The 22,051-nt window shown below is 47.5% G+C and overlaps 1 protein-coding gene across 5 annotated transcripts in view; it reads right to left on the reverse strand.

The window, feature by feature from the left end:
- LOC137369730 (zinc finger protein 521) overlaps positions 1-22,051 on the reverse strand; it is a 524,295-nt gene that overhangs the window by 458,502 nt on the left and 43,742 nt on the right. The window contains exon 1 of one of the 5 annotated variants that reach the window (XM_068031108.1): positions 20,520-20,550. The exons of the other annotated variants lie outside the window; for them this stretch is intronic. The gene's annotated coding sequence lies outside the window, so the exon portion shown is untranslated. Of the gene's footprint in view, positions 1-20,519; positions 20,551-22,051 lie in introns of those variants that run through there. 5 annotated transcript variants of the gene reach the window in all.

Raw genomic sequence — 22,051 nt, forward strand, 5'->3', positions numbered from 1 at the left:
GAAAGAGGGCGAGGGAGTGAGAAAGAGGGCGAGGGAGTGAGAAAGAGGGCGAGGGAGTGAGAAAGAGGGCGAGGGAGTGAGAAAGAGGGCGAGGAGTGAGAAAGAGGGCGAGGAGTGAGAAAGAGGGCGAGGGAGTGAGAAAGAGGGCGAGGGAGTGAGAAAGAGGGCGAGGGAGTGAGAAAGAGGGCGAGGGAGTGAGAAAGAGGGCGAGGGAGTGAGAAAGAGGGCGAGGAGAGAGAGGGAGAAAGAGGGCGAGGGAGTGAGAAAGAGGGCGAGGGAGTGAGAAAGAGGGCGAGGGAGTGAGAAAGAGGGCGAGGGAGTGAGAAAGAGGGCGAGGGAGTGAGAAAGAGGGCGAGGGAGTGAGAAAGAGGGCGAGGGAGTGAGAAAGAGGGCGAGGGAGTGAGAAAGAGGGCGAGGGAGTGAGAAAGAGGGCGAGGGAGTGAGAAAGAGGGCGAGGGAGTGAGAAAGAGGGCGAGGGAGTGAGAAAGAGGGCGAGGGAGTGAGAAAGAGGGCGAGGGAGTGAGAAAGAGGGCGAGGGAGTGAGAAAGAGGGCGAGGGAGTGAGAAAGAGGGCGAGGGAGTGAGAAAGAGGGCGAGGGAGTGAGAAAGAGGGCGAGGGAGTGAGAAAGAGGGCGAGGGAGTGAGAAAGAGGGCGAGGGAGTGAGAAAGAGGGCGAGGGAGTGAGAAAGAGGGCGAGGGAGTGAGAAAGAGGGCGAGGGAGTGAGAAAGAGGGCGAGGGAGTGAGAAAGAGGGCGAGGGAGTGAGAAAGAGGGCGAGGGAGTGAGAAAGAGGGCGAGGGAGTGAGAAAGAGGGCGAGGGAGTGAGAAAGAGGGCGAGGGAGTGAGAAAGAGGGCGAGGGAGTGAGAAAGAGGGCGAGGGAGTGAGAAAGAGGGCGAGGGAGTGAGAAAGAGGGCGAGGGAGTGAGAAAGAGGGCGAGGGAGTGAGAAAGAGGGCGAGGGAGTGAGAAAGAGGGCGAGGGAGTGAGAAAGAGGGCGAGGGAGTGAGAAAGAGGGCGAGGGAGTGAGAAAGAGGGCGAGGGAGTGAGAAAGAGGGCGAGGGAGTGAGAAAGAGGGCGAGGGAGTGAGAAAGAGGGCGAGGGAGTGAGAAAGAGGGCGAGGGAGTGAGAAAGAGGGCGAGGGAGTGAGAAAGAGGGCGAGGGAGTGAGAAAGAGGGCGAGGGAGTGAGAAAGAGGGCGAGGGAGTGAGAAAGAGGGCGAGGGAGTGAGAAAGAGGGCGAGGGAGTGAGAAAGAGGGCGAGGGAGTGAGAAAGAGGGCGAGGGAGTGAGAAAGAGGGCGAGGGAGTGAGAAAGAGGGCGAGGGAGTGAGAAAGAGGGCGAGGGAGTGAGAAAGAGGGCGAGGGAGTGAGAAAGAGGGCGAGGGAGTGAGAAAGAGGGCGAGGGAGTGAGAAAGAGGGCGAGGGAGTGAGAAAGAGGGCGAGGGAGTGAGAAAGAGGGCGAGGGAGTGAGAAAGAGGGCGAGGGAGTGAGAAAGAGGGCGAGGGAGTGAGAAAGAGGGCGAGGGAGTGAGAAAGAGGGCGAGGGAGTGAGAAAGAGGGCGAGGGAGTGAGAAAGAGGGCGAGGGAGTGAGAAAGAGGGCGAGGGAGTGAGAAAGAGGGCGAGGGAGTGAGAAAGAGGGCGAGGGAGTGAGAAAGAGGGCGAGGGAGTGAGAAAGAGGGCGAGGGAGTGAGAAAGAGGGCGAGGGAGTGAGAAAGAGGGCGAGGGAGTGAGAAAGAGGGCGAGGGAGTGAGAAAGAGGGCGAGGGAGTGAGAAAGAGGGCGAGGGAGTGAGAAAGAGGGCGAGGGAGTGAGAAAGAGGGCGAGGGAGTGAGAAAGAGGGCGAGGGAGTGAGAAAGAGGGCGAGGGAGTGAGAAAGAGGGCGAGGGAGTGAGAAAGAGGGCGAGGGAGTGAGAAAGAGGGCGAGGGAGTGAGAAAGAGGGCGAGGGAGTGAGAAAGAGGGCGAGGGAGTGAGAAAGAGGGCGAGGGAGTGAGAAAGAGGGCGAGGGAGTGAGAAAGAGGGCGAGGGAGTGAGAAAGAGGGCGAGGGAGTGAGAAAGAGGGCGAGGGAGTGAGAAAGAGGGCGAGGGAGTGAGAAAGAGGGCGAGGAGTGAGAAAGAGGGCGAGGGAGTGAGAAAGAGGGCGAGGGAGTGAGAAAGAGGGCGAGGGAGTGAGAAAGAGGGCGAGGGAGTGAGAAAGAGGGCGAGGGAGTGAGAAAGAGGGCGAGGGAGTGAGAAAGAGGGCGAGGGAGTGAGAAAGAGGGCGAGGGAGTGAGAAAGAGGGCGAGGGAGTGAGAAAGAGGGCGAGGGAGTGAGAAAGAGGGCGAGGGAGTGAGAAAGAGGGCGAGGGAGTGAGAAAGAGGGCGAGGGAGTGAGAAAGAGGGCGAGGGAGTGAGAAAGAGGGCGAGGGAGTGAGAAAGAGGGCGAGGGAGTGAGAAAGAGGGCGAGGGAGTGAGAAAGAGGGCGAGGGAGTGAGAAAGAGGGCGAGGGAGTGAGAAAGAGGGCGAGGGAGTGAGAAAGAGGGCGAGGGAGTGAGAAAGAGGGCGAGGGAGTGAGAAAGAGGGCGAGGGAGTGAGAAAGAGGGCGAGGGAGTGAGAAAGAGGGCGAGGGAGTGAGAAAGAGGGCGAGGGAGTGAGAAAGAGGGCGAGGGAGTGAGAAAGAGGGCGAGGGAGTGAGAAAGAGGGCGAGGGAGTGAGAAAGAGGGCGAGGGAGTGAGAAAGAGGGCGAGGGAGTGAGAAAGAGGGCGAGGGAGTGAGAAAGAGGGCGAGGGAGTGAGAAAGAGGGCGAGGAGTGAGAAAGAGGGCGAGGGAGTGAGAAAGAGGGCGAGGGAGTGAGAAAGAGGGCGAGGGAGTGAGAAAGAGGGCGAGGGAGTGAGAAAGAGGGCGAGGGAGTGAGAAAGAGGGCGAGGGAGTGAGAAAGAGGGCGAGGGAGTGAGAAAGAGGGCGAGGGAGTGAGAAAGAGGGCGAGGGAGTGAGAAAGAGGCGAGGAGAGAGGGCGAGGGAGTGAGAAAGAGGGCGAGGGAGTGAGAAAGAGGGCGAGGGAGTGAGAAAGAGGGCGAGGGAGTGAGAAAGAGGGCGAGGGAGTGAGAAAGAGGGCGAGGGAGTGAGAAAGAGGGCGAGGGAGTGAGAAAGAGGGCGAGGGAGTGAGAAAGAGGGCGAGGGAGTGAGAAAGAGGGCGAGGGAGTGAGAAAGAGGGCGAGGGAGTGAGAAAGAGGGCGAGGGAGTGAGAAAGAGGGCGAGGGAGTGAGAAAGAGGGCGAGGGAGTGAGAAAGAGGGCGAGGGAGTGAGAAAGAGGGCGAGGGAGTGAGAAAGAGGGCGAGGGATGTGAGAAAGAGGCGAGGGAGTGAGAAAGAGGGCGAGGGAGTGAGAAAGAGGGCGAGGGAGTGAGAAAGAGGGCGAGGGAGTGAGAAAGAGGGCGAGGGAGTGAGAAAGAGGGAGAGGGAGTGAGAAAGAGGGAGGAGGAGTGAGAAAGAGGGAGAGGGAGTGAGAAAGAGGGAGAGGTGCCTCAAAGTCTAACTCCTTTCAATGTTGTACACACGTACAGATTGCCAGAAATCCTGCAAAAAACTTGCTAGGGGAGCTGAAAAGCAACTTCCATTGTCTCGCTACACAAGCAATAAAAGGGAAAAAAAGGCCAATTTAATATTTTTCTCCAGTGTCTCGTGTGGATATCTCTGCCAATCAGAATTTATTGGGGGGGGATTTTAGTTTGCTGCCTCTTGTTCCGGAGAGACTGTGTGACTGGTAGTTTGAGTATCATGGGACATTCCCAATTTAAGACTGAAACATGCAGTGTAAACACAGGAAAAGATCACCTCATTCTAATGAACGGTAAAGGCCACAAGTAAAATGAGGCCAGGAAATCCCAGATCTAATGTCCTGTGTTAAATCAGAGGCCCCCAACTGCTTTCTCAGGTGGATGTTAGTTTTTCCTGGCCATTATTTATCCCTCAACCAACATCTAAAAACAGATTACCTGGTCTTTCAGATGAGATATTAAACCAAGGCACTGTCTGCCTTCTCTGGTGGATGTACAACATTCCAGGGCACAAAGGACAACTGTGACTACTCTTCAAACGTACATCATTGGCTATGACGAGCTTTGAGATGTCCTGAGGTCATGAAAGGTGCTATATAAATGGAATTCCTTCTTTCTTCCTACTGAACACAGGGTCTCCCAGGTGAAAATTCATCGTTTTCGCGTGCCCTTCAAGACCTAACCCTTCCCAGAAATTTGAAAGTGGCAATTTGTGTTTCTGAAACAAAGCAGCCCAAAAATTGAGGCTGAAAGGTACATTTTAAAAAAAAAATATTGACCAAAAAGCTTTAATATGAAGAGCACGCTTTGAAATATTATACTGAATTAGCTCTGCTACCATGACTCCCGCCCACATTGTGAGATGGTATGAAGGGTTGCCAACTCTGCTAGGATGTATTCCTGGAGCATTCATGACAGGATCTCCTGCGTCCAAACGCCCCAACCCTGCCAAATAACTTATTTGTAGCACAACCCCGATATTTTTCAAACAATAAAAACGTTCGAAGGAAGTGATAAAACACTTTTTTTTGTAAATGTCGCCTATGATTTCTCCTCCCGCATTTCTTGCTCACAGTAGTGTCCAAGAGATTAATCTTTAATTCCTGAACAGTTCAGGACAATGCTGGAAGGTTGCTTGCCCAGATGGTGCGGACCTTTGACAAACCGGTGATGAATTGGGAGCAGCATTTGAATTCTGGTCGAAGCGCAGTGGTAGGAATGCGAAATGTTTGTGCCAAGTCTGATTTGAACTGCAAGTAACACCCACCACTGTAATTACAGATTTTGTCCTTCCAAACTGGGGCTGTGGATAGAGATCTTTTTGAGCAACATGGTACATAACCAGGACAAAGCACTCAGTTACTGGCGGCTGTCCCTGCCGGTAATATTTTAATGAGTAATTTGAGATGGTGTATTAACAATAACACACAATTAAATATCAAATAACATGGGAGTACACTGGCTTAACTCTCTGGCATAAAGATGCCAGCCATGATTGGAGAGAACATTGTCCTTAAAGGAAAGCTGAAGTCCACTGGCAGTAGCAGATGGGCTTGAAAGGACCCCACAGCAGGGAGTTCTCCCCCGTGTCCTGGCCAATATTTATCCCTCAAATAAACATCACTAAAAAGATGATCTGGTCATTAGTTGTTTGTGGGAGCTTGCTGTGCATAAATTGGTTGCTGCATTTCCTACATCACGACAGTGACTACATTTTTCAAATGGCCACCAGGTAGTCAAGAAGGCAACTCACGACCATCCTCTCAACCGGCAAGAAGGATGGACAATAAATGCTGACCTAGCCAGTGGAGCTCACCTTCTAAAGAAATAAAACCCATCTGGTTTAATAACGCCTTTTAGGAAAGAAAATCTGCTGTCCTTACCTGTTCTGGCCTACATGTGACTCCAGACCCATCGCAATGTGCTTGACTCTTAACTGCCCTCTGAAATGGCCTACCAAGCCACTCAGTTGCAAGGGCAATTAGGGATGGGCAACAAATGCTGGCTTTGCCAGCGATGCCCACATCCCACGAAAGAATTAAATAGAAAAAAAATCTCCCCCATTGTGGATATTGTACTTCAAGGCATCACCTACCAAAGTAACAATTTGCCTGCATTTCTTCTGATTGTCTGATATACTTTCTTTGTATTGCCCATACACCCAGGTGGTGGTGCTTGGTGCACGTAGGCCTTTGCAATGTTGAATACAAAGAGTTAACAAGGCCCAAAAGTGAGAGATTAACACTGGGTTGTGGGAAGGACTGCATCGCATTTAGTAACAACCTAGTAACAGTACGTGCCTGATGTATTTGCAAACACATTCCAACCTGTCACACAGACACACGTTTCTTTTCACTCCTGTGAGAAAATGGTGCAGTAAACCAACTTAAGTTCTCAGAACATCAAGAAATCTCCAGTGTTAGAGAGTCTGCACTTTCAACATTCCAGTGAGCACGAAGTGACAGACCTGAGAACCAACAGCAATTAAGCTGAAAGAGGGTGGAAAGGAGGATAGAATGATACAGTACAGAAGGTCGGCATTCGGCCCATCGTGCCTGCTCTTTGAAAGAGCTATCCAATTAGTCCCACCCATCCCCCTCGCTCTTTCCCCATTGCCCGACAACTATTTCCTTTTCAAGTATTTTTCCAATTCCCTTTTGAACGTTACTATTGAATCTGCTTCCACTGCCCTTCCAGATCACAACTCGCTGTGCAAAAAAATTCTCATCATCCCTCTGGTGCTTTTGCCAATTAATGTAAATCTGTGTCTTCCGGTTATCGACCCTCCTGTCTCTCCTGATCTACTCTATCAAAACCCCTCATAAATTTTACAACACCTCTCTGAAATTTCCACTTAACCTTCTCTGCTCTAAGGAGAGTAATCCCAGCTTCTCCACATAACTGAAGCGTCTCCTCCCTGTTACCATACAGGTAAATCTCCTCTGCACACTCTCCAAGGCCTGGGCATCCTTTCTAAAGTAGCAGTGCCCAGAACTGGACCCAATACTGTAGCTGAGGCCTGACCAATGATTTAGAAATGATTCACCAGAACTTCCTGGCACTCACAGCTTTTCTCCTCTGTCCACAGAAGCATTTCCCTCCTCTGTCCTCCCTTCCCCCGCCCTGATCTACGAACCAGGAAACAGACCCCAGACAACCTCCAACATTCCACAGGCAGTACTCAGTTTCCTCAAGATGGCATAGCAATGCATTGCTGGCACCTCCCCGGCAAGTAGATATTGCATTTTTTAATCAAATCATCTGCACTGAGATTTTACTTTCCTTATATAAATTTGAACTACCTAAAATCAGAGACGAGTATGACTCAAGGGGCCAGTAACTATTGCACTAGTTGAATACAAAAAAAAAGTATCATAAATTAATCCAGATTCTCAGAAATTTTACAATCTAAATCCCTTTTGCTTTAAATTACAGCAACAGCAGAAATCATTTAACCAGTTCTGTGACACTTAGGAGAAGTTGAAACTTATTTCCTTCGGCTCATTTTAGTTTTTGTGTTTCTTTTGGGTGAAAAAATTTGCCTTTATTAAAACAGCGTATATTTTCAATAACAAATATTTGTTTAAAATACACAATGCAAGAAACAAAATCTGAAGCCTTCTGCCCCTCGTGAGCATTGAATACCCCTATGGAAAATTCCATCACTGTCCACGCTCAGATTCACAGTGAGTGAGTGAAGTAAACATTTCCATAATTGCTTGTTTTAAAACTGTTGGGAATCAATGAGGAATAATGCATTTCAGTAAAACGTGTGTAAAGCCTGACCAGCATTAATGCTGCACCTTTCCGACCAATGGAAGTAATGAGAAGGAAAGGTCGGTGTCTGAGAGAGTTTCCTTTCAAAAAATAGCAATGTATACTTTGAAGCCACGTGTTTAGCCCAGTCAGATTCAGATGTCTGTAAAGGATATGAAATGAAAGTTCAGTCAAGCATGTTCTTGGAACAAGTACAAATGGGATGGTATGTTTGCCTAACTACTTGATCCAGAAATGGCAATTTGTGGAGGGGGCGGAGGGGAGTAAAAGAGGGGAAACTTGCAATAAGACTTGCAAAAGATGGTAGAGAAAGTCTTGCATTTATATAGCGCCTTTCACAACCTCAGGGCATCCCAAAGCTCTTTGCAGACAATTTGTGCACAGCAAGCTCCCACAAACAGCAATGTTATAATGACCAGATTATTTATTTATTTTTTTTTAAAGTGATGTCGGTTGAGGGATAAATATTGGCCCCAGGGTAGCAGTGAGAACTTCCCTGCTCTTCTTTGAAATAGTGGCCATGAGATCTTTTACATCCACCTGAGAGAGCAGATGGGCGCTTCGGGTTAACACTTCATCTGAAAGAGGGCACCTTTGAAGTGCAGCACTCCCGCAGTATGGCTCTGGGAGTGTCAGCCTGGATTACGGGCTCAAGACAAGAAACCGAAGCAGGCTATTCTCCGCACTCAGTGAGCATTGAGCTGTGTGTTATACAGACCAGAATAATTACAATGGGCTGCAGAACATCCAGATGAGAAACAGTGAAAAAAATAAAACAAAATCAATCAGCTGGGAACCCCACCTCTGCTATTCAGAGACGGACACGGGAAGGTTCATCGGTACACATGTTGGGTGAAAGCAGGATTCAGCGCAGTTGTGAAATCCGCTCCCCTCCCCCACTGCTGACACTCGCCCTCTAGACTCTCACAGGAAGAATGTGCAGTCGGACTCAGATTGATACAACACAGAAGGAGGCCATTTGGCCCATCATGTCTGTGCCGACTCTTTGAAAGAATTATCCTATTAGTCCCACCCCCCCTGCTCTTGCCCCATTGCCTATAAGGGTGGTGGAAACAGAGACGATGAATGATTTCAAAAGGAAACTGGATGAGCACTTGAGGGAAATAAACTTGCAGGGCAATGGGGATAGAGCAGGGGTGTGGGATTCATATGATAAACGCTTTCAAAGAGGCAGTACAGACATGATGGGCCAAATGGCCTCCTTCTGTGTTGTATCAATCCGAGTCCGACTGCACATTCATCCTGCAGAGAGAGCCAGCATGGACCCAATGGGTCGAGTGGCCACCTCCTGTGCCGTCATGACTCTATGACATTCTTGTATACCGGCATGATCTAGAATGCGCTGCTTGAAAGGGCGGTGGAAGCAGATTCATTAGTAACTTTCAAAGGGGGATTGGATAAATAATTAAAAGAGGAAAGGTTTGCAGGGCTGTGGGGAAACAACAGGAGAGTGGGACTAACTGGATAGCTTTTTGAAAAGAGGTGGCACAGACATGACGAGACGAATCGCCTCCTGTGCTGCATCAACGGGCGGCACAGTGGCTAGCACCGCAGCCTCACAGCTCCAGCGACCTGGGTTCAATTCTGGGTACTGCCTGTGTGGAGCTTGCAAGTTCTCCCTGTGTCTGCGTGGGTTTCCTCCGGGTGCTCCGGTTTCCTCCCACGTGCCAAAGACTTGCAGGTTGATGGGTAAATTGGCCATTATAAATTGCCCCTAGTATAGGTAGGTGGTAGGGAAATATAGGGACAGGTGGGGATTTGGTAGGAATATGGAATTAGTGTAGGGTTAGTATAAATGGGTGGTTGATGGTCGGCACAGACTCGGTGGGCCGAAGGGCCTGTTTCAGTGCTGTATCTCTAAACTAAACTAAACTAATCTGTATGAACTTCACTGGCACCAAGATTGAGACCACCAGCTGCCTCTGCCGGTTCTCTCTCTTCCCCAAACCTACTTGCCTAAATCTCCTTTAAATTTCCCCCACCCTACTCTGAGCTGGTACCTTTCTCCAGTTTCTCCCATCTCCCCCGATATCCTCTCTCAGCTGATCTTTTCCATGAAACCCATCTCCCGTTTCCTCAATCCTATTCCTGCTAAACAGCTGACTACCCGGCTTCCCTTCCTGGTATTTTGCTTTTATTTTAGTGTTTAATTCACTGTCACTTCTCTTCTAGGAATGCCCACCGTGAAGAAGTTCTTCTCTCCGACGGGATTTCCGTTTGTCTCTTACCTTGTTCACCTTCATTGTTTTCAATTTCCCTCCTGGTGTTTGATAAAGTGTCGACCAAAACTCATTTTCACAGCCACATCTCCTTCCTCAGTGATGGTCTCCGGCTCCGACTTATTCCACCTGGATTCCAACTGAAGTTTCATCCTTCATGTTTTGAATCTACCCAGGATTACAGGTATCTCCGAGAAATACAACGTTCCTCGGACTGCTGTTCCCGCCGCATCCTGGGATCCACACAGTGCCACGCACCGCCACATGGAGAGATCGCTCTCTCCAGAAGCACTGTCTCTTCTTAACTCAAAGCTGTTCTACTCCACAGTTTCATTTTATCCTTCATCTTATCCGACGCATTCACAAAAATCTTTTTTTCTTCCTTTTAAGGAACGCAAGCTCCAGCAGCTGATGGTGATTAATGCCCCTCCAGATCCTTCTTCCCCTTCACTTCTCTCTGACCCCACCCCTTCTGATCATTCCCCTTGCCGTGTATTCACTATACCCTCTGAACCCCCCCCCTCTCTGACGCTGAACGTTCTGTACTCAGCAAAGGTCTCAGTTTTATCCCCTTACGCCCCCACCTCAATGAATTTCGTGCTTGGCATGATGTTGAGCTCTTCTTCTGTCACCTTCGCCTCCGGGCTCACTTCTTTGACCAGGAGTCCTCCCCCCGACAAGCAGACCCGTTCACCCGCCTCCAGCATTCTCCCTATACCTGGACCCCTCCACCTAGCCTCTCACCTGCTCGATCCTTTCATTGAAAACTGTTGGCGAGACATCGGCCGTTTCAATTTCTTTGCCCCCCCTCACTCACTCTAACCTGTCTCCCTCCAAACTTGAGGTACTCCATTCTCTCAGGTCTAACCCCGACATTGTGCTCAAACCTGCAGACAGGGGTGGTGCTGTTGTTGTCTGGCGTACCGACCTCTACCTTGCAGAGGCTGAGCGCCAACTCTCAGACAGTTCTTCCTACTTCCCTCTGGACCGTGACCCCACCACCGAACATCAAACTACTGTCTCCAGGACATTAACCGCATCTGCTCCGGAGATCTTCCCTCTACAGCTTCCAACCCCAGTCCCACAATCCCGGACAGGCCGCTTCTATCTCCTTCCCAAAATCCACAAACAGACCCATTGTTTCAGCCTGCTCCTGCCCACTGAACTTATTTCTTCCTATCTTGACCATCTTTTCTCCGCTGGTCCAGCCTCTTCCCACCTACATCTGTGACTCTTCTGATGTTCTGATGTTCATTTTGACAATTTCCAGTTTCCTGGTCCCAACCGCCTTCTCTTCACTATGGATGTCCAATCTCTCTACACCTCCATCCCCCACCAGGACGGTTTGAGGGCTCTCCATTTCTTCCTTGAACAGAGGCCCAACCAGTCCCCATCCACCACCACCACCGGGGTGAACTTGTTCTCACATTGAGCAACTTCTCCTTCAACTCCACTCACTTCCTTCAAGTAAAAGGTGTTGCTATGGGTACCCGCATGGGTCCTAGTTATGCCTGTCTATTTGTGGGATATGTCGAACATTCCTTGTTCCAGTCCTACTCAGGCCCCCTCCCTCAACGCTTTTTCTGGTACATTGATGACTGTATCGGTGCCATTTCCTGCTCCCACCTCGAACTGGAAAACCTCATGAACTTTGCTTCCAATTTGCACCCTTCTCTCACCTTTACATGGTCCATCTCGAACATTTCCCTTCCCTTCCCTGACTTCTGTGTCTCCAACTCTGGGGATAGACTGACTGTCTACTAATATTCATTATAAACCCACCGACTCCCACACCTATCTCGACTACACTTCCTCACACTGTTTCCTGTAAGGACTCCATTCCATTCTCCCAGTTTCTCCGTCTCCGACGCATCTGCTCCGATGATGCAACCTTCCACAACAGCGCTTCCGATATGTCTTCCTTAACCGAGGATTCCCCCCACTGTGGTTGACAGGGCCCTCAACCGTGCCCGGCCCATTTCCTGCACTTCTGCCCTCAACCCTTCCCCTCCCTCCCAGAACTGCGACAGGGTTCCCCTTGTCCTCACTTTCCACCCCACCAGCCTCCACATCCAGAGGATCATCCTCCGCCACTTCCACCACACCCAGCATGATGCTACCACCAAACGAGTCTTCTCTTCCCCTCCCGTCAGCATGCCGAAGGGATTGTTCCCTCTGTGACACCCTGGTCCAACTCCTCCAATACCCCCGACACCTCTTCCCCTTCCCACGGCACATTCTCTTGCAATCACAGGAGGTGTAATACCTGCCTTTGTACCTCCTCTTTCCTCACTATCCAAGGCCCCAAACACTCCTTCCAGGTGAAGCAGCGATTTACTTGTACTTCTTTCAATTTAGTATACTGTATTCGCTGCTCAAAATGTGGTCTCTACAATGGGGAGACCAAACACACATTGGGTGACCGCTTTGCGGAACGCATCCGCTCAGTCCGAAAGCATGACCCTGAGCTTCTGGTTGCTGGCCATTTCAACACCCACCACCCACCCCCACTCCTCTCATGCCAACATCTGTCTTTGAACTGCTCCAGTGTTCCAGTGAACATCAATGCAAGCTCAAGGAGCAGCACCTGATCTTTTAATTAAGCACTCTACAACCTTGCGGACTGAACGTTGAGTTCAATAACTTCAGAGCATGACTGGCCTTTTTAAAAAATACTTTATTTAATATTTTATTTTTTAACCACGTGCCTAATTTTCATGTAGTCAGAGCGGCTCATTATTCCACTATTAACACTCTCTCTGGACTAATGCTTTGTCTTTCACAAGCATTCACACACTCTTTCTCTTTGTCCCAGGACAGCTTTGTTATTTAATCTCTCCTGCACTCTGCCCTATCAAGCACCTTCCCCTTTGTTCTCTCCCCCACCCCCTTTCACTTGCTTTAAAACCTAATTCTTTTCTAACCTTAGTCAGTTCTGATGAAAAGTCATTGACCTGAAACGTTAACTTTGCTTCTCTCTCCAAAGATGCTGCTTGACCTGCTGAGTATTTCCAGCACTTTTTATTTTTATTTCAGATTTCCAGCATCTGCAGTATTTGCGTTTCTATCCTTTCTGGCTCCCATGTTAGCTGATATTGTTCACGGTTCTCTCTCTTTGGGTGTTGCCCCTCTCCTTCAAATGTGCTGTCACTACTCCCCCCGCCCCTCAAAATAAACCCTCGATCCCTCCATCTTTGTAAACTACCACCCCATCTTCAAACTCACTTTCCTCTCCAAAGTCCTTGATGTGATCTTGCCTTCCAGCATTTGACCGAGTATGGGATTAAAGACAAGGGCAGCAATGCATGGGAACACCACCACCTGCAAGTTCCCCTCCAAGTCACATACCATCCTGACTTGGAACTATATCGCCGTTCCTTCACGGTCACTGGATCAAAATCCTGGAACTCCCTCCCTAACAGCACTGTGGGTGCAGGATGAACAATAAATGCTGGCCTAGCCAGCAACACACACATCCCATGAATTAATTTTTAAAAAGTGCCCATCTTTCATGGAATTCCATGTTTGAATCCCTCCAAGCATGTCTGTGCTGCCACAGTAATGAAACTGCTTTTATCAAAGTCACAAACGACTTCCGATGTGACTGTGATCCTTCTCGACCCGTCAGCAGCCTTTGACACGGTTGACCACTCCATCCTCCTCCAAAGCCCCTCCACTATCGCCCAGCTGGGTGGGACTGTGCTCACCCGGATCCATTCTTATCTATCTAATCGTAACCAGAGTATCACTTGCAGTGGCTTCTCTTCCCACTTCCGCATCGTTACCTCTGGTGTCCCCCCCAAGGATCTATCCTTGGCCCTCTGCTACTTCTCATCTACATGCTGCCCCTCAGCATCATCTGAAAACAGTGTTAGTTTCCATATGTACACTGACGATACGCAGCTCTCTGGCCACCACCTCTCTCGACACCTCCACCGTCTCTAAATTGTCAGACTGCTTACCCGACATCCAGTTCTGGATGATAAGAAATGTCCTCCAACTAAATATGGGGAAGACTGAAGCCACCGTTTTCAATCCCTGTCCCAAACTCTTTTCTAGCCACCAACTCCATCCCTCTCCCTGGCAACTGTCTGAGGCTGAACCAGACTGTTTGCAGACACTGTCAAATTGACACGAAGAGGAGCTTCTGACCACATATCCGTGCCATCACTAAATTCGCCTATTTCCAACTGCATTACAGTGCATGACTCAGCTAATCTGCTGCCGAAACCCCCAGTCATGCTGTTATTACCTCTAGACTTGACTATTCCAATGCTCTTCAGGCTGGCCTCCCACATTCGACCTTCTGTGAACTTGAGGTCATCCAAATCTCTGCTACTTGTGTCCTTACATTGTACCGAATCCCATTCACCCATCACGCCAGTGCTCACTGACCTACACTGGCTCCTGGTTAAGCAACATCTGAATTTTAAAATTCTCATCCTCGTTTTCAAATCCCTGCAGGCTCTCCTTATCTCTGTAATCTCCTCCAGCCCCACAACCCTCCGAGATATCAGCGCGCCTCTAATTCTGACCTATTGTGCATCCCTGATTTTAATCGCTCCACCATTGGCAGCCGTGCTTTCAGTTGCCTGGGCCCTAAGCTCTGGAATTCCCTCCTTAAACCTCTCTCTCCTCCTTTAATACTTTCCTTAAAACCTACCTCTTTGACTAAGCTTTTGGTCACCTGTCTTAATATCTCATGTAGCTCGGTGTCAAATTTCACTTGATAATCGCCCGTGAAGAGCCTTGTGTTGTTTTACTACATTAATGGCAACTTTTTTTTCTATTCTTTCATGGAATGTGGGCGTCGCTGGCAAGACCGGCATTTGTTGCCCATCCCCAAATTGCCCTTGACAACTGAGTGTTTTGCTAGGCCATTTCAGTTAAGAGTCAACCACATTGCCGTGGACCTGGGAGTCACATGTAGGCCAGACCAGGTAAGGACAGCAGATTTCCTTCCCTAAAGGACATTAGTGAACCAGATGGGTTTTTGACGACGACTTCATGGCACCATTACTGAGACGAGCTTTCAATTGCAGATTTTTACTGATTAATTAAAGTTATATTCCAGCAGCTGCCATGGTGGGATTTGAAAGGCTCCCCCTCCCAGGGCATTATCCTGGGCCTCTGGATTACTAGTTCAGTGGCATTACCACTACGCCACCATCTTCCCCCTAAATATAAATGCAAGATGCTGTCTTATATTCAGTTCTTTTTTTTAAAAAAAAAGTTATTAAACCTGCTTCCATCACCCTTTCAGGCAGCACATTCCACATCATAATTTACAGTGGGGGAAAAAATCTCTCATTTCCCCTCTTGCGGGTTGATTTTGTTGTTGTTCTTAAATCAAGTAGCACAGCGCTCCCATAACGCAGAACAAACCAATGTCTTTCGGAGAAGGGGCTGAAGCTGGGCGGGTGGGGGGGGGGGGGTGCTGAGGGTGGAGGAAAGGAAAGGGAATGAAACCAAAGGAAAACTTTATTGTATTGCTGACAGACTTGGCCCCTCAGTGGGAAAGTCCTGGGCACAACACAATCCCAGGCCATTGAAGAAAGCTGATCCACGGAAGAGAGTTATTACTGGGGGACCGACGGAGTCAGTCATGAGTCACTGCAGCCAGATACAACCGGAACAAAATAAAAGGGTTAAAAGCAGATTGGTCAAGTTAAAATTATTTTTTTCCGTGCGTCACGCCTGTCCTGAAAAAGGGAAGAATCAGAATTTAACAGTGGACAGACTTTCACTGTCAAGATAAAATTTCAGGAGGCAAAACAACACAAAACCTCTTTTCCTAAATTATCGCAGACTTGTTTTATTCTCTGAATTTAGAGGCCTGCCAACTAAATAACAACTTGCATTTATATAGCATCTTTAACATGGTAAAGCATCCCATAGTGCTTCACAGGCATGGTATCAAACAAAAATATGACACCAAGACATGCAAGGAGATATTAGGCCAGATGACCAAAAGCTTGGTCAGAGAGGTAGGTTTTTAAGGACAGTCTTAAAAGGAGGAAAGAGATAGAGAAGGAGGGGTTTCGGGAAGAAATTCCAGAGCTTAGGGCTCAGACAGCTGAAAGCACGGCCACCAATGGTGGAGCAATTAAAATTAGGGATGCCCAAGAAGACAGCATTGAAGCTTCAAAAAAGATTTTTTGTCATAGTCATAGAGTCAGTACATCACAGGAGTAGGCCAATTGGCCCATCCAGTCCATGATAGCTCTCTGTAGAGCAATCCAGTCAGTCCTATTCACCCCTCTCTATCCCCCATAGCTCTGCAAGTTTATTTCCCTCAAGTGCCCGTCAGATTTGCTTTTGAAATAATTCAGTCTCTGCTTCACCACCCTCGTAGGCAGTGAGTTCCACGTCATTACCACCCGCTGCGTGAATTACTTCTCACATTCCTCCTGCATCGCTAACCAAAAATCTGTGTCCCCTAGTCCTTATACCATCAGCTAATGCGAACAGCTTTTCTTTATCTGCCTTATCTAACAGGTCATAATCTTGTACATCTCTATCAAATCTCCCTTCAATCTCCTTTACTGCAAGGAGAACACCACCAGATTCTCCAACCTAACTTGGTAGCTAAAATCCCTCATCCCCAGAGCATTCTGGTAAATCTCCTCTGTCCCCTCTCGAGGACCCTCACATCCTTCCTGAAGCGCGGTGACCAGAACTGGATGCAATACTCTAGTTTGGACCGGTAAGTGGCAAGTAACATTCGCGCCACACAAGTGCTGGGCAATGATGATCTCCAACAAGAGAGAATCTAACCATCTCCCCTTGATACTCAACTGCATTACCATCGCTGAATCCACCATCATCCTGGGGGTTACCATTGACCAAAAACTGAACTGGACTAGCCACATAAATATTGTGGCTATAACAGCAGCTCAGAAGCTAGGAATTCTGCAGCAGGTAACTCACCTCCTGATTCCCCAAAGCCTCTCCAACATCAACAAGGCACAAGTCAAGAGCATGATGGAATACTCTCCACTTGCCTGGATGAGTGCGGCTCCAACAACACTCAAGAAGCTCACGACACCTCCACTACCTTAAACATTCACTCCCCCCACCACAGTGGTAGCAGTGTGTACCATCTACATGAGGCACTACAGCAACTCACCAAGCCTCCTTCAACAGCACCTTCCAAACCCACGACCTCTACCACCTGGAAGGAGAAGGGCAGCTGATGCATGGGAACACCACCACCTGCAAGTTCCCCTCCAAGCCACACACCATCCTGACTTGGAACTATATCGCCATTCCTTCACTGTCGCTGGGTCAAAATCCTGGAACTCCCTCCCTAACAGCACTGTGGGTGTACCTACCCCACATGGACTGCAGCGGTTCAAGGCGGCAGCTCACCACCACCTTCTCAAGGGCAATTCGGGATGGACAATAAATGCTGGCCTGGCCAGCAATGTCATGAAAGAATAAAAAAAGTTGGGGCCTAACCAGAGCTTTAAAATAATGGTAATAATTAAACTTTGTAAAAATAAAAATCAGCAAACCCGACAAGAAAGATTGCTTCTGTATATTAACTGTAGTGAAATTGCGTTTCCTCAATTAGGAGGTTTGTAATTTAACAAATAATGCAGAGAGAAAATCTCCAAGTTAACATGACCATAGCACAAGGTTCTGAATTGTCCCTTCAACTCACCACGGAATAGAAAAGCCTTCAGATAGCCAGGACCACAATCACTAAGACCTTCTCTAAACTCCTCTACCTTAAAAAAAAACATCTTCAATCCCATCTTACAAAGCAAGCTTTCAGTCACCTTCCTCAACTCTTACTAGGAGAGTTCCTTCCCCATAATCCTGCAAAATTTTCCTGTTTAAGAAAATATTGATGTTCCTTTTGAAAGGTACGATTCTATCTGCTCCCTAACCTTAAGATATTTTTCAAGTGCTGTTTCTGTTGTAATGTAGAAAACGTGCAACCAATTTGCACACAGCAAGATGCCAAAAAAAAAAACAATGCGATAATGGTCGGAATCTATTTTTGTGATGTTGGTTGAGGGATGAATATTGGGCAAGGGAGAACTCCCCTGGTCGTCTTCAAAATAGGTGTTTTATATCTACCAGAGATGGCAGGCAGGGTCTCAGTTTACATCTCCTTTAAGACAGCAAAGACAGCACCTGTCACAGTGTTGATCCCAATTCTGGGCTGAAGTTTCTGCAGTGAAATTTGAACCTCCAACTTACTAACTGAGAGGCAAAAGTGCTACCCACTGAGGCACAGGTGACCCCCTCAGGCACAACTGGAGGTAAATTAATGGGAACATGAATTTTGAACTTTATACGTAGACCACAAAAAAGTTCAAACAACTAGATGCGCAAATAGTTATCAATCACTACAACATTCAGCTGATGGTGAAAACAATGATAACCTCCTGCAACTTCATTTCTTTTAAAATAACTTCTTGTTTGAAAGTTTTTTTTCCCCACAGATCTCCTGGGATTGGGGTTGGTGAGCCGGGGAGAAATGGGGAGGGAGTGCAGCCTGTTATTAATACTGCAGTCATTTCCTGTGTCTATGTAAAACATATATAAACGATTCAGGGAAAAAAAAAAGAGACAGATGTCGAGAATCTATGCAAGGTTTTTTTCTGTAGATTTTGACAACTAGGATTTCTCTCCCCACCCCACTCAGTTGTTCAGGTAAAAGATCTGAAGTTTTTGCACTACTGTAATGATAAATGCAACTGCGATAAGTGGTTAATGACTTTTATTGAAATGGTTCACGAAACTTCCAGGAAGGCAGGATGCTGTTTGGAAAGTAGCTTGAGCTGCTGACTAAGATGGCTTAAATTAATCATAAAGCACAACCTCAAGATCCATACTTGGAGAAAATTATTGGGCACAACGGATTTTGAACTTTGCAGCCAGCCGACCAAAAAAAAAGGAAAGGTTTGAGAGACCAGATTTACAAATAATTTTCATTCATCACTGCCACAAGCATTCAGTAGTTACTGAACACACGGGAAACCTCCTGTAACTTAACATAATTGAAGGGGAAACATTTGCAGGCAATGGGAAAAGAGTAGAGGGGATGGTACTAATTGGATAACTCTTTCAACAAGTCAGCACAGGAAACAAAACCTTGCATTTATATAGCACCTTTAACATAGTAAAATGTCCCAAGGTCCTTCACAGAAATATTATCAAACAAAATTTGACACCGAGCCACATAAGGAGATATTAGGGCAGATGACCAAAAGCTTGGTCAAAGAGGTAGGTTTTAAGTAATGTCTTAAAAAGGTGCAGAGGCGAGAGATTTTGGGAGAGAATTCTAGAGCTTAAGGCCTCGGCAGCTGAAGGCATGGCTGCCAATAGTGGAGCAATTAAAATCAGGGATGTGCGAGAGACAGGAAATCTTGAAAGGTTTTTTTTGGGAGATTACAGAGATAGGGAAGGATGAGGCCATGGAGGGATTTGAAAACAAAGATGAGAATTTCAAAACTGACACATTGCCGGACTGGGAGTCAATTCGGTCAGCAAGCACAGGGGTGATGGGTGAATTAGAATTTAGGGTGAATTAGAATTTAGGATGAACTCAAGTTTAATGAAGGGTGGAAGATGGGAGGCTGGCCAGGGGAGAATTGGAATAGTCAAGTCCGGAGGTAACAAAGTGATGGAGGAGGATTTGAGCGTGATGGGCCAAATCGTCATTCTAAGCCATGAGGGGTCGCCTGATGATTATTCTAAACGGTTTGAAATGTAACCTGCCTGGGGTTTCAGAATTTAAATAGTTACTTTAAAAAAGATACAGCTGAGGTGAATTTTTTAAAAACTCATTAGCACCATTTTAAAAGTCAAAAGTTTCTTTCAAACTTGCAATTTCCCTTCCTTACCTGATATTTTTGATTCAAATTTACAACCCATCAAACTTTGAAAACTGACAGTGTAAAACAGTAAAATGCGAAGGAATGTGAAAGCAACATTTGAAATCTAGTTACGGCCAACGTAGCAAACTATCACCACCCCCCAGCATTAACATCCCACCCCATCTGCCACTCAAACTTTCCCTGTTTCGAAAACAGTCACAAAAGCTTGACTTTTCAAATACCCTCTTCACCAGCCTCCTAAACAGCTTCCTATACACACTCCAACCTGCCCCAAACTGTGGCATTTATATATTTGTAACACAGAAACAGGCCATTTGGCCCATTAGATCCATGCTGGTATTTCTGCTCTGCACGAGCCTCCTCCCAACCCTAACAACATATCCTTTTATTCCTTTCTACACGTATCTCATGCTCTTATCTTTGCACTCCTCCAATTCTGCCCTCTTGAGCATCTCAGATTTCCTTCGTTCCACCATTGGTGCCCATGCCTTTAGCTGCCTGGCCCCCAAGCTCTGGAATTTTCTCCCTGCCTCTCCTTCACACTCTCCTCCTTTACAATGCTCCCCAAAACATTACCTATACCACCTATATCCTGTTCTAGACTCCCATCCCCTCATCCCCCCACCCTGTTCTCACTGACTTCCACTCGAACCTCTTTTCTAAATACACTGAACTCAAACTCCCTTCACAGCCTCACTGGCTCAAATCCCCTGTCTGCTTCCCCCCAGTCATTCAACTCTGTGCCCTTGTGTTTTAGATGAGACGTTAAACTGAGACGCCGCTCTGTCCTCTCAGATGGATTAAAAACATCCAGCGGTTGCTACTTTAGAGAAGAACAGAGGAGTTCTCGCCAGGAGACTGGTCAATATTTATCCCTCAACCAACATCACTAAAAAAAAACTCAATCTGATCATTATCACATTTCTATTTGCGGAAGACTCCATTCAGTTGGACCATGACAGTTCCTAGAAACTGGTTTGTGGAAATGTTTGTTTACAATAGTGCATTTTAATCAGTTTTATTTTTGAAAAAAACTGAATAATTCCGATATGGTTCTCAATGTCCCAAGCCAACATTCACCCCTGAAACAACACAAATTAAAAACAAATGATCTGGTCATTTACCTCGTCGCTGTTTGTGGGACCTCGTGTGTTGATGCTCTTACCTGTATAAGAAACGTGGAGGAAACTGAATAAAAATATGAGGAGGTGGTGGTAAAATATACTGGCTGCATAGAATCATAGACTAACACACAGCACAGAAAGAGGCTATTTGGCCCACTGAGTCAGCACCAGTGTTTTCTAAGAGCAGACCAGTTAGTCTCACTCCCCTGCTTGTTCCCTGCAATTTTTTTCCCCTTCAAGTCATAGAGTCGTAACAGCATAGAAACAGGCCCTTCGGCCCACTGCGTCCATGCCGACCATAATGCCTATCTATACTAATCTCACCTGCTTGCATTAATTCCATATCCCTCTATGCCTTGCTCATTCAAGTACTTGTCCAGATGCCTCTTAAATGTTGCTACTGTTCCTGCCTCCACCACCTCCTCAGGCAGCTCATTCCAGATATCCACTATTCTTTGTGTGAAAAATTTACCCCTTTGATCCCCTTTAAACCTCCTCCCTCTCACCTTAAATCTATGCCCTCTAGCTTTAGTCACCCTTACCATGGGAAACAGACTCTGGCTATCTACCCTATCTATGCCTCTCATAATTTTATATACCTCTATCATGTCCCCTCTCAGTCTCCTTCGCTCCAGGGAAAACAGACCCAGCCTGTCCAATCTCTCTTTATAACTCAAGCCCTCCAAAACAGGCAACATCCTTGTGAATCTTTTCTGCACCCTCTCTAGCTTAATCACATCTTTCCTGTAGTGCGGAGACTAGAACTGCACACAGTATTCCAAATGCGTTAAATTCCATTTGCCAATCCCTTGCCCACTTTCCCAGTTTATCTATATCCTGTTGTAACCTTAGACAACCTTCTTCACTATCCACTATACCACCAAATTTGGTGTCATCTGCAAACTTACTAATCATGCCCCTTACATTCACATCCAAGTCATTAAAATATATGACAAACAACAGAGGGCCCAGCACCGATCCCTGCTTCACACCACCGGTCACCGGCCTCCAATCTGAAAAATAACCCTCCACTACCCCCCATCACCAAGCCAATTTTGTATCCAATTTGCTAGCTCACCTTGGATCCCATGCCTTCTGGACCAGCCTACCATGCGGGACTTTGTCAAAGACCTTGCTAAAGTCCATGTAGACAACGTCCATCGCCCTGTCCTCGTCAATCCTCTTGGTCACCTCCTCGAAAAACTCAATCAAATTCGTGAGACATGATTTCCCACGCACAAAGCCATGCTGACTATCCCTAATCAGACCATGCCTTTTCAGATGCATATAAATCCTGTCTCTCAGAATCCCTTCCAATAGCTTTCCCACCACTGATGTAAGGTGCACCGGCCTGTAGTTCCCTGGTTTATCCCTGCTGCCCGTCTGAAATAAAGGCACATTAGCTATCCTCCAGTCTTCCGGTACCTCACCCGTGGCTAATGATGATACAAAAGTCTCTGCCAGAGCCCCAGCAATCTCCTCCCTTGTTTCCCATAGCATCCTAGGATACACCTGGTCAAGCCCTGGGGATT

Source organism: Heterodontus francisci, chromosome 5 (assembly GCF_036365525.1).
Source record: "Heterodontus francisci isolate sHetFra1 chromosome 5, sHetFra1.hap1, whole genome shotgun sequence".
NCBI lineage: Eukaryota > Metazoa > Chordata > Chondrichthyes > Heterodontiformes > Heterodontidae > Heterodontus > Heterodontus francisci.